Source organism: Hordeum vulgare, chromosome 5H (genome assembly GCF_904849725.1).
Source record: "Hordeum vulgare subsp. vulgare chromosome 5H, MorexV3_pseudomolecules_assembly, whole genome shotgun sequence".
NCBI classification, from domain to species: Eukaryota; Viridiplantae; Streptophyta; class Magnoliopsida; order Poales; family Poaceae; genus Hordeum; species Hordeum vulgare.
In genome coordinates, this window is record NC_058522.1 from 262,329,617 (window position 1) to 262,340,312 (window position 10,696).

Sequence of the window (10,696 nt, forward strand, 5' to 3'; positions counted from 1 at the left end):
GCTCATCAAGCTGCTTCTTCAACTCTTTCAGCTCTTATGGACCCAGTTTGTACGGCCGCTTGCATACTGGTTTAGTTCCCCGTTCAAGCTCAATTACAAATTCAACTGCCCGGTGTGGAGGCATTCCTTGCAGTTCTTCCGGAAAGACATCTTCATACTCACAGACCACTGGGACTTGAGAAATTGGAGAGATCTCACCCTTCTCATTGAAGGAAAATAGACGGATCGCGTCATCGCGCGCAGCGAGCATAATCACATCATCTGAAGAATGAGTTAGCTTGACTTCTTTTGCTTGAAAATCCAGAAATGCCTTGTTTATAGCCAACCAATCCATACCAAGGATCAGATAAATATCATACTTGCTAAGGACAATTGGAGAAGCCAAAAAGGAGTAGGGGCCCATCTTGACAGAGACATCATGAACGACCTTGTTTGCGCTCATGAGAGAGACGGGTGAAACCACATGCAAGGCCTTGCTCAAATACTTAGAATCAAAATCAAGCTCGGAGAAGAAAATTCTAGACATGAATGAATGAGAAGCACCAAAATCAAACAACACCTTTGCAGGAATATCATTAAACAAGAGATTACCCATGATCAGATCAGAGGAGTTTTGTGCTTCTGCTGCATTCACCATATTGACCCTCGTATACTTAGGATTAAACTTCACAATTGCATTGCATGGAGGCTTGACTGGAGGAGGAGGCGGAAGACGATGCTGAGTGGTGCACTTGTTAGAGTAGTGACCCTTCTGCCCACACTTGTGACAAGTCACCTCTGACAGCGGACGGAATTGCACCTCAGGATTCCCTTGCTTCTGCTGCTGAAACCTCTGCTGGAAGGCTAAGTTGGTTGGGTGGGAAGAACCACGACCACCTGATTTCTTGAACTGCTGAAACTGCCGAGGAGGAGGATACACCCAATATTCCTGCTGCTTCTGAACCACCTGAGTTGAGGACGAGAAACTGGAATCTCTGAAACGCTTCCTTGAGTTCTCCACTTTGAGGAAAGCCGCTTCAGCCCTGAGAGCCAAGTTGTAGAACTTATCGAACTCATCGGGATCGTGCAAGGCAAGGCCAACTACAAGTCTTCCTCCAGACCACCTCTAAACTAATAATCTTGCTCTTTTGATCTAGGATGTCCTGTTTAGCATACCGAGCCAGCTCCTGGAACTCGACATTGTACTTGTACACAAATGAACCCCCTTGCTTCAAGCGCATGAATTTCTCACGCATCTCTTCCACGAAGCTAGCTCGAATATAGTGAGCCCTGAAATCCCTACGGAAATCATCCCAGCTGATCATTTTGTTGCCTCTGGAGTCCTTCAACTATTGCCACCATTTTGTTGCCTGGCCCTTGAGCTGAAAAGTTGCAAACTTGACGAATTCATGTGGTCGCACATTACTGCACTCTAAGTTCTTGTTCATGTCAAAAATCCAGTCATCTGCATTGAATGGCTGGTCACACGAAGTGAAGGACTTCATCTGGTTCGCCAGGAATTGATTAAGAGTTGCAAACTGATGTCCACCATAGTTGAAATTGCCCAGATGTTGGTTGTTCCTCTCTTTCAACAACTGAAGTAACATTTGAGTGTTTGCGTTGGTTGCAGCCATCACCACTTGCCATGCCTCTGGAGGAGGAGGTAGTGGCGGCGGAGGTGGCGGAGGAGGGGATGGTGAAGGATCAGCAGTCTCATGAACCGGATTCTGGCGAGTTGGTGGAGCCATCCTGGAGACAGACAACAACGTTAGACCAGAGATTAACATTCGAAGATTAAGCTGAATCAATGAGCAGAAATATCTGAAAAAGAATACTAAGCAATTGCATTCGAAGAATAATTAGTAAGAATGCTTCCTCAAAGTAATTGCCGACAACATCTGATTCGAAGCCACTCTTAAACCAAGTATGAGCTAGGATTGCTTGGAACAAATGTATGAGAGAGATTCCATCCGATATTTTGATGGATATGATCGCACAGGATCGATCCTACAGTAGCCATCATGTACAAGGAAGTGCACACGACATACGAAGTGTCCCTGAGTCGTAGCAAGCTACGAGGACTCTTTAAGACACAATGAGAACCGATGTAAGATGACCGTGAACAAACGAACCAACCGAATGTCGAATCCCAACCTCACATCATGCATCTGTTGTAAGATTGTCCTATAAGTAACGACCTGAGTTCCCACCTAAGAACTCCCGAAATTTCTGGTCATGCAATCTGGTCCACGGATACAAGGAGTAATATATCACTCAACTCCTATACTAACTCGTCCAATGTATCACATCTGTCAACACATAACCAGAATCTCGGAACTTCATCTATCTCAGTTCCTCGTAATCACAGCGATACTAAGTATGGCGATACATCCGGACCTATCTGCACCAGTACTGGGGAAGCCAAACTCCTCTCGCCACTACTAGTATTGAAGCAATTTCGAACATCCTTCGTCCTGAGATACTAAGAAATCTGAATGATAACGATGTTCTCGAGAATTCCCTGGAGCTCAACTCGGAACTTCATCTATCTCAGATCCTCGTAATTAGAACGATACTAAGTATGTGTGATACATGATGCACATGAAATGACAACATCACCAAGTCTCTCATCCATACACATTGCATCACAAGGTTGCCAAACATGGATAGGAGTTACAATGGAGGAAGGAAAAGCATAGGGGTTGTCACACTAAGGCCCGCTTGGGTACTTTATTTTGCCTTTTTATTTTACTCCAGTAAATTAAATAATCTATAGAATATGCATATGATATCCAGTTTTGTTGATTCAAATTTCTGTAGGCTCCTAAAATCAAGATCTATCCAAGGAGGTGCCTTGCACATTTGTCCAAACAACGTTTATATAGTATTAATATTCAAATGCAGATTTGAATATTTCTAGCCCCACCTTGCAAAAATCATAGAAAGCTCAAATCAGCTCCAAATGGAGTGATTCCAATTTCCAGAGACATATTAAATCATTCTCTAATTTCCGAGCCTAGGTGAACATTTTTTTCTACAATGTTTCTGTTGCATCAAATAAAATAGCGTTGTTTGATGTTTATTCCATGTTAGAAAATCCATAGGAAATTCATATCAACTCCAAATCCAAAGAAACTACTTCCTAAATGTTTCTAAATTCATGCTCTATTAAATGAGTGCCTCCACTCATTTTTAGCAGAATGTTTTTTGTAGACTTCTTATAGGATCACCTATTCCTCTTTTTCTCCATTCAAAAAGATTTGATGATCCAAATGTCCTAGAGCAAGCTTCACATATTTTTCTTATGACCAGAGAGGTCCCAAAAAATAAAACTACTATTTAGATAACACTTTTGTTTCTGCTTGCTGTGTGGCTTACTATGATTGTTTCCGACGATAGTTGACGGAGTACTCGGAGTTTGAACAGAAGACCTCCAAGACCCCGATGACTTATGTGAGAAAAGGCAAGCATCCCTTTGACCATGTCTAAGAAAACATTTTTATGCATGCCATGTTGAATACTTTACTCCGAGGCATATGATCATGAATTAGTCGATAACCCCTCGGTAGTGTGTTTCCGATAGCTCCTCTGGAGCACTTGCATTGAGCATGACCCTACCATCTATGAGGGTCAAACTGATAAAAGTTGACAAGTAGTAGTAGTGCTACGCATAGGATGAGCATATGCATGATGACGGTAACACAAAGATAAAATCAAAGGTTTTACAAAAACCCCGTTGGGTGCCACTAATGCCCGACGGTGATGGTGTTGAGTTGGATGTTTACTTGAGAAAGAAGTGGTGTACTGGAAAGGTTTTGCGTAAGTGGTTTCGGAAATGGGATTAGATTTATGATGTGTGAACCGTCCCAACCTTACATGTGCGACCACGATACCCCTTTATGGGAGGGCTTTGTTGATTATTTTGGTCGGTGCTAGCAAAGAGCCCGCATTACTAGTGGCGGAAGTCATATGTTCAGTCTCGTGACGGTGTCGTACCAGGTAGGTCCACTATTCCGTTTTTACGTGTTCTGGGCACACCGTTGGTCCCCGCATGGATGATATGGTCTAGAGTTGGTGCTTGTAAGACGTACATCATGTGGGTTGGGTACCAATCGAGTGGACTCTTTGTCTAGTGTCGTCAGGGGAAAGGCAATGATTGGGTTCTTACCTCGGGTATGTTATATACCGCGAGTCGTGGATGACACGGAAGTTTTCCGGATCTCGTGGGTACATCGTACAACCCTGCAGAGTGTAGAACTACTCGAATGGTCGTGTACAATGAAAGTGGGTAATCCTGCTTAAACTACGTCCATTCGTTTCCGCATAAACCAAGTGTGTGTGTGTGTGTGTGTGTGTGTGGTTGAGAAAGATGATATTGTCAAGTCCGGTGACTTGGCATATAGGGTGAACCTGAGGTGTTCAGCCCTCAGCAGATATCATCCATGCGGGTTCTTATGATTGCCATCTACCTTATGATGCATGATTATACATACACTTGACCATGTTACTGCAATTAAAGAAAAAACTGCTTTCCGCAAAGGCTTCATTCTTATGCTTGTTCATGTTCCTTTATTACCTTGTTCCACATCATGGGTTGTTTGCGAATACATTCAAAGTACTCATTGGCTTGCCACTTGTCATTTCATTGACCAAGTATGAGAGAACAGGAAATGGTGAAGATTACCTTGGTGACGTTCCTATGAGCTAGGACGCTTACCAGTCAGAATGCATGTAGGTTAAGGCTCATGGCATGGAAAACTCTTTCGACCAATATCTCCGCTATTGGTCAAGTTTGGTGTGTTGGCCTTCAAGGCCCTATATATGTAAGACTTGACCGCAATGGTCATTTATTGTATCAAACAGTATGTATGGATGTAAGACTCTTGTTATTCAGGTTATATGTGTTCGGTGAGCATTGATCTCTGGGATCACTGAGCACGTTCAATCAGCGATCTCGACTCGTAAGTCGGGGTCCCCACACCTAGTGGTCCCCCTCTCATACTTATTTGCTCCAATATTTTTTAAATAATCAATAAAAAAATCTCCATGAAGTTTCAGCTTATTTGGAGATGTGTAGAATAGGTGGCTTGACGTAGCTTTTTCCACGTCCAGAATTTCATCTGTCGGTTATCTTCCTCTTTGTGTAAACCATGCATATTATGAGAGAAAAGGCATTAGAATTACTCCATAAAGCATTATTATGCATAAAAACATTATAAATAATAGTAAGAAAACATGATGCAAAATGGACGTATCAACTCCCCCAAGCTTAGACCTCGCTCTTCCTCAAGCGAAAACCGAACTCAAAAAACATGTCCACATGCTTAGATAGAGAGATGTCGATAAAACCAAAATACAAACATCAAAGCATCATGCATATTATTATAACAACAACAAACTTTATCATAAAACGTCATCACATAACTTTATCATATAACTTCTCATGAACAAGTAACAATTCATCGCAATATCTAAGTAAACGCATATTGAAAACCAACAAACTATGTTCTCAGTCAACTTTGCAACTATAATTCATCATCTTTTCAGGAAGGATCTCATATCGGAGCCTTTAGGCAAGTCCACATGCTCAACCATCATATAATCTTCTATGATTGCTAACACTCACCACATACACATGAGCAAAAAGTTTCAACCACACACATAGAAAGATAGGGGCTTTTAGTTTCGCCTCCCAACGCATTCACCTCAAGGGTGATGTCAATAATAATAATTCATGCTCACCCATATCCAACTGTACATATGTGTCTAGATCTTTCCTCACCACATGATGCTTGCAAAAATAGAAAATAAAAATGAATAGGGAAGAATACTTGGACTCTTTCATAAAAGTAAAAGATAGGCCCTCGTGTCTTGTGCCCTCCTCGGGTGCCTTCTTGGTTGTTTCTTTGTTTCCTTATTTTGTAACATTCCAAAACTGACAGAAAATATTTTTGCGGAATTTTTGGAGTCCGTTTACTTATCGTATCATGTACCTCCTCTTTTTTTCATGATTCCAGGGTGTTCCGGAAGGTTTCTTTTATATGATACTCCGGTGTCATGGTTTGGATAATATTTCTTTCAATATTAATAGGCGTACGTGAGATATAATGTTTAATTCTTTGCCCATTTACCACCTTCGGGTTAGTACCTTCGGTGTTATTTATGTTAATAGCTCCAGAACGATAGACCTCTTCGATAATATATGGTCCTTCGCATTTGGAGAGGATTTTTCCTACAAATAATCTAAAACGAGAGTTGTACAAAAGAACATATTCACCCACTTTGAATTCCCGCTTTTGGATTCTTTTATCATGCCATCTTTTAACTTTTTCTTTAAACAATTTGGCATTTTCACAAGCCTGGGTTCTCCATTCATCTAGGGAATTAATATCAAATAACCTCTTTTCACCAGCAAGTTTGAAGTCATAGTTGAGTTCTTTAATTACCCAATATGCTTTGTGTTCTAGCTCCAGAGGCAAATGACAAGCTTTTCCATAAACAATTTTATAGGGAGACTTACTCATAGGATTTTTATAAGCTGTTATGTAGGCCCAAAGTGCATCATCTAATTTCTTAGACCAATTCTTGCGAGACGTACTGACATTTTTTTTGTAATATTAATTTTATTTCTCTATTGCTAAGTTCAACTTGACCACTAGATTATGGGTGATAGGGTGATGCAATTCTATGGTTAACATCATACTTAGCAAGCATTTTAGGGAAAGCACCATGAATAGAGTGTGAACTACCATCAGTCATTAAATATCTAGGGACTCCAAACCTAGGGAAAATAACTTTTTTAACATTTTAATGGAAGTGTTGTGATCAGCACTACTAGTTGGAATAGCCTCTACCCACTTAGTAACGTAATCAACAACAACAAAAATATGAGTACACCCATTAGAGGAAGGAAATGTACCATATAATAAAAAAACATCAAATGGTTCAACAGCAAGTGAATAATTCATAGGCATTTCATGATGCTTACCGATATTACCAATTCTTTGACGTTCATCACAAGTTAAAACAAACTTACGAGCATCCTTGAAGAGAGTAAGCCAATACAAACCAGATTGCAATACCTTGTGAGCAGTTCTATCTCCCACATGATGTCCTCCATAAGCTTCGGAGTGACATTTCCGTAGGATTTGTTCCTGTTCATGCTCAGGTACACAATGTCTAATAATACCATATACTCCTTCTTTATAAAGATACGGGTCATCCCAAAAGTCATGTCTTAAATCATAAAAGATTTTTTTTCTTTTGTTGGTATGTGAAACTAGGAGGTATGTATTTAGCAACAATATAATTAGCATAATGAGCATACCAAGGTGTTTGTGAGAAACATTTATTGCAGACAATTCTTCATCAGGAAAACTATCATCAATAGGCAGTGGGTCATCAAGAATATTTTCTAACCTAGACAAGTTATCAGCTACGAGGTTTTCAGCTCCTTTCCTATCGGTGATATGTAAATTAAATTATTGTAGCAAGAGAACCCACCTAATGAGTCTAGGTTTAGCATCTTTCTTTTCCACAAGATATTTTATAGAAGCATGATCAGTGTGAACAATTACTTTGGAATCAACAATATAAGATCTGAATTTATCACAAGCAAACTCAACTGCTAAAAATTATTTTTCAGTAGTAGTATAATTTCTTTGGGTGGTGTAGGGTTTTGCTAGCATAATGGATAACATTTAATTTTTTATCAATCTTTGTCCTAGAACAGCACCAACAGCATAATCACTAGCATCACACATAATTTCAAAAGGAAAGTTACAATCAGGTGGTTGAACAATAGGTGCAGAAGTTAAGGTTTCTTGAGTGTTTCAAAGGCTTCCACACAATCATTAGAAAAACAAATGTAACATCCTTTTGTAAAAGATCTATAAGAGGCCTGGTAATTTTAGAGGAGTCTTTAATAAACCTCCTATAGAAACCAACATGACCAAGGAAACTACGAATACCTTTAATAACTTTAGGACATGGCATTTTCTCAATTGCGCCAACTTTAGCACTCTCCACATCAATAGCTCGTTCATAATTTTTATGACGCAAGACAATACCTTCATTAACCATAAAGTGGTGCTTCTCCCAATTCAAGACAAGGTTAGTTTGTTCACATTTGTGCAAAACTCGATCAAGGTTGCTTAAACAGTCATCAAAAGACTTTCCTCATATGGAAAAATCATCCATGAAGACCTCAACAATCTATTTACAAAAATCAGAGAATATAGCAGTCATACATCTTTGAAAAGTAGCACGTGCATTGCATAAACCAAAATGCATACGTCTATAAGCATAAGTTCCAAAAGGATGCTTTGTTTAATTTTTTGAAATCAATCACCATTCTATAGCTCGTGACAATCCTTTGTGGAAAAGTTCATTTTTATCATTAGGAACAATAGTAATACCTCCTTCTTAGGGACACAATGAACGAGACTTACCCATCTACTATCAACTATGGGATAGATTATACCTGCTTCCACAAGCTTTAATATTTCAGTTCTTACCACTTCCTTCATTTTAGGATTCAAACAATGTTGGTGATCAACAACGGGTTTAGCATCGGGTTCCATACTAATTTTGTGTTACATAGAGTGGGACTAATGCCCTTAAGATCATCAAGAGTATATCCAATAGCATCTCGGTGCTTCTTCAGAATTTTCAATAATCTTTCTGCTTCGTGTTCCGGAAGGTTAGCACTAATAATAACAGGATATATCTTTGTTTCATCAAGATAAGCATATTTCAAAGTATCAGGCAATTGTTTTAGTTCAAACACAACATCACTTTTCGGTGGAGGAGGACCTCCTAGAGTTTCAATAGGCAAACTGTGCTTAAGCAAAGGTTGTTGTTCAAAGAAAATTCTATTTGTTTCATTTCTTTCATGCATATGCATATCATTTTCATGGTCTAGCAAATATTGTTCTAGCGGATCAGTAGGAGGTATGACAATAGAAGCAAGACAAATTATTTCATCTTTACTAGGTAATTCTTTATTATGAGGTTTTCTATTGAACTTGGAAAATTCAATTCATGAGACTCATCACCAAAGTTAACACTGACATTTTGTTTATGACAGTCTATAGTAGCATTAACAGTGTTCAAGAAAGGTCTACCAAAGATAATGGGACAAAAGTCATCTTGTGGGGAACCGAGAACTAGAAAATCAGTAGGGTATTTTGTTTTCTTGCACAAGGCTTCAACATCTCTAACAATCCCAAGTGATGTGATGGTATCTCTATTAACAAGTTTAATAGTAACATCTATGTCTTCTATTTCAGTGGGTGCTATGTCATCTATAATTTCTTGATATAAAGTAAAAGGAATAGCACTTACGCTAGCACCTAAATCACATAAACCATGATAACAATGGTCTCCTATTTTAACTGAGACAACAGGCATGCCAACAACCGGTATATGTTTATCTTTTTCATCAGGTTTGGCAATTCTAGCAGCTTCATCACAGAAGTAAGTGGCATGCCCATCAATATTTTCTACCAAGAGATCTTTAACCATAGTAACACTAGGTTAAAATTTGATTTGTTATGGTGGTCTAGGTGCTCTAATATTACTTTTGTGAAACACAGTTGAAACCTTAACATGTTCCTTTATCCTAAAAGGGAAAGTTTTGTTTTTTGATATAACCAGTTGGCACAAGTGGATCAACATTATAAGTGATAGTCTCCTATTTAGCTATCACCGATTCTTTAATTTCTTCTTTAATAGGGGGGTGATACTTAAACCACTTCTCCTTAGGGAGATCAACATGAGTAGGAAAAGATTCACAAAAAGAGGCTACCATCTCAGAGTCAAGTCCATATTTAGTGCTAAACTTTTGAAAAGCATCGATATTCATAAAAGATTTAACACAATCAAACTCAAGCTTAATACCTAACTCTTTACCTTCGTCGAGTCCCCAATCTTCACAGTTGTATTTAATTCTTTCTAAGAGATCCCACCTGAATTCAATAGTCTTATTCATAAAAGACCGAGTACAAGAAGTATCGAGCATGGATTGATCATTACGAGAAAGTCAAGCATAAAAGTTCTGGATAATAATTTCTCTTCAGAGCTCATGATTGGGGCATGAATATAACATTGACTTAAGCCTCCCCCGAAGTAGAGCGATAATTTCTCCTTCACGAGGCCAAAAATTATATATATAATTCCGATCACTATGAACTAGATGCATATGATAAATTAGTGAAATTCCAATTTTAGTCGATTTCAGCTCCAAGATCCAACATCATCGCATAGTGTATACCATGAGAATGCCTTTCCCCCCAAAAATAAATGGAAGACCTTCTTTTTAACTTCATCTCCGGGTAAACCTACAAGCTTAAATAATCCACAAATTTCATCCACGTATATTAAGTGCATATCAGGATGTTCAGTTCCATCTCTACATAAGGGTTAGCTAGCAGTTGCTCAATCATACCCGAAAGAATTTCATAACCAATATTTTTAGTAGGTGAAGTAGGTTGAGGGGAAACTAATTGTGGTTCCGGTAGAGGTGAAGATACCCCGAACAAACACCTTAGCGGATTGTTTTCCGTAGTAGCAAGTGACAATAAATTTCAGCACGTAGTAATAATTTTTCCTTACCAATTCCCACTTACCAAGAGCGCTTCACTCCCCGCCAACGGTGCCAGAAAAGAGTCTTGATGACCCAAAGTTATAGGGGATCAATCGTAGTCCTTTCAATAAG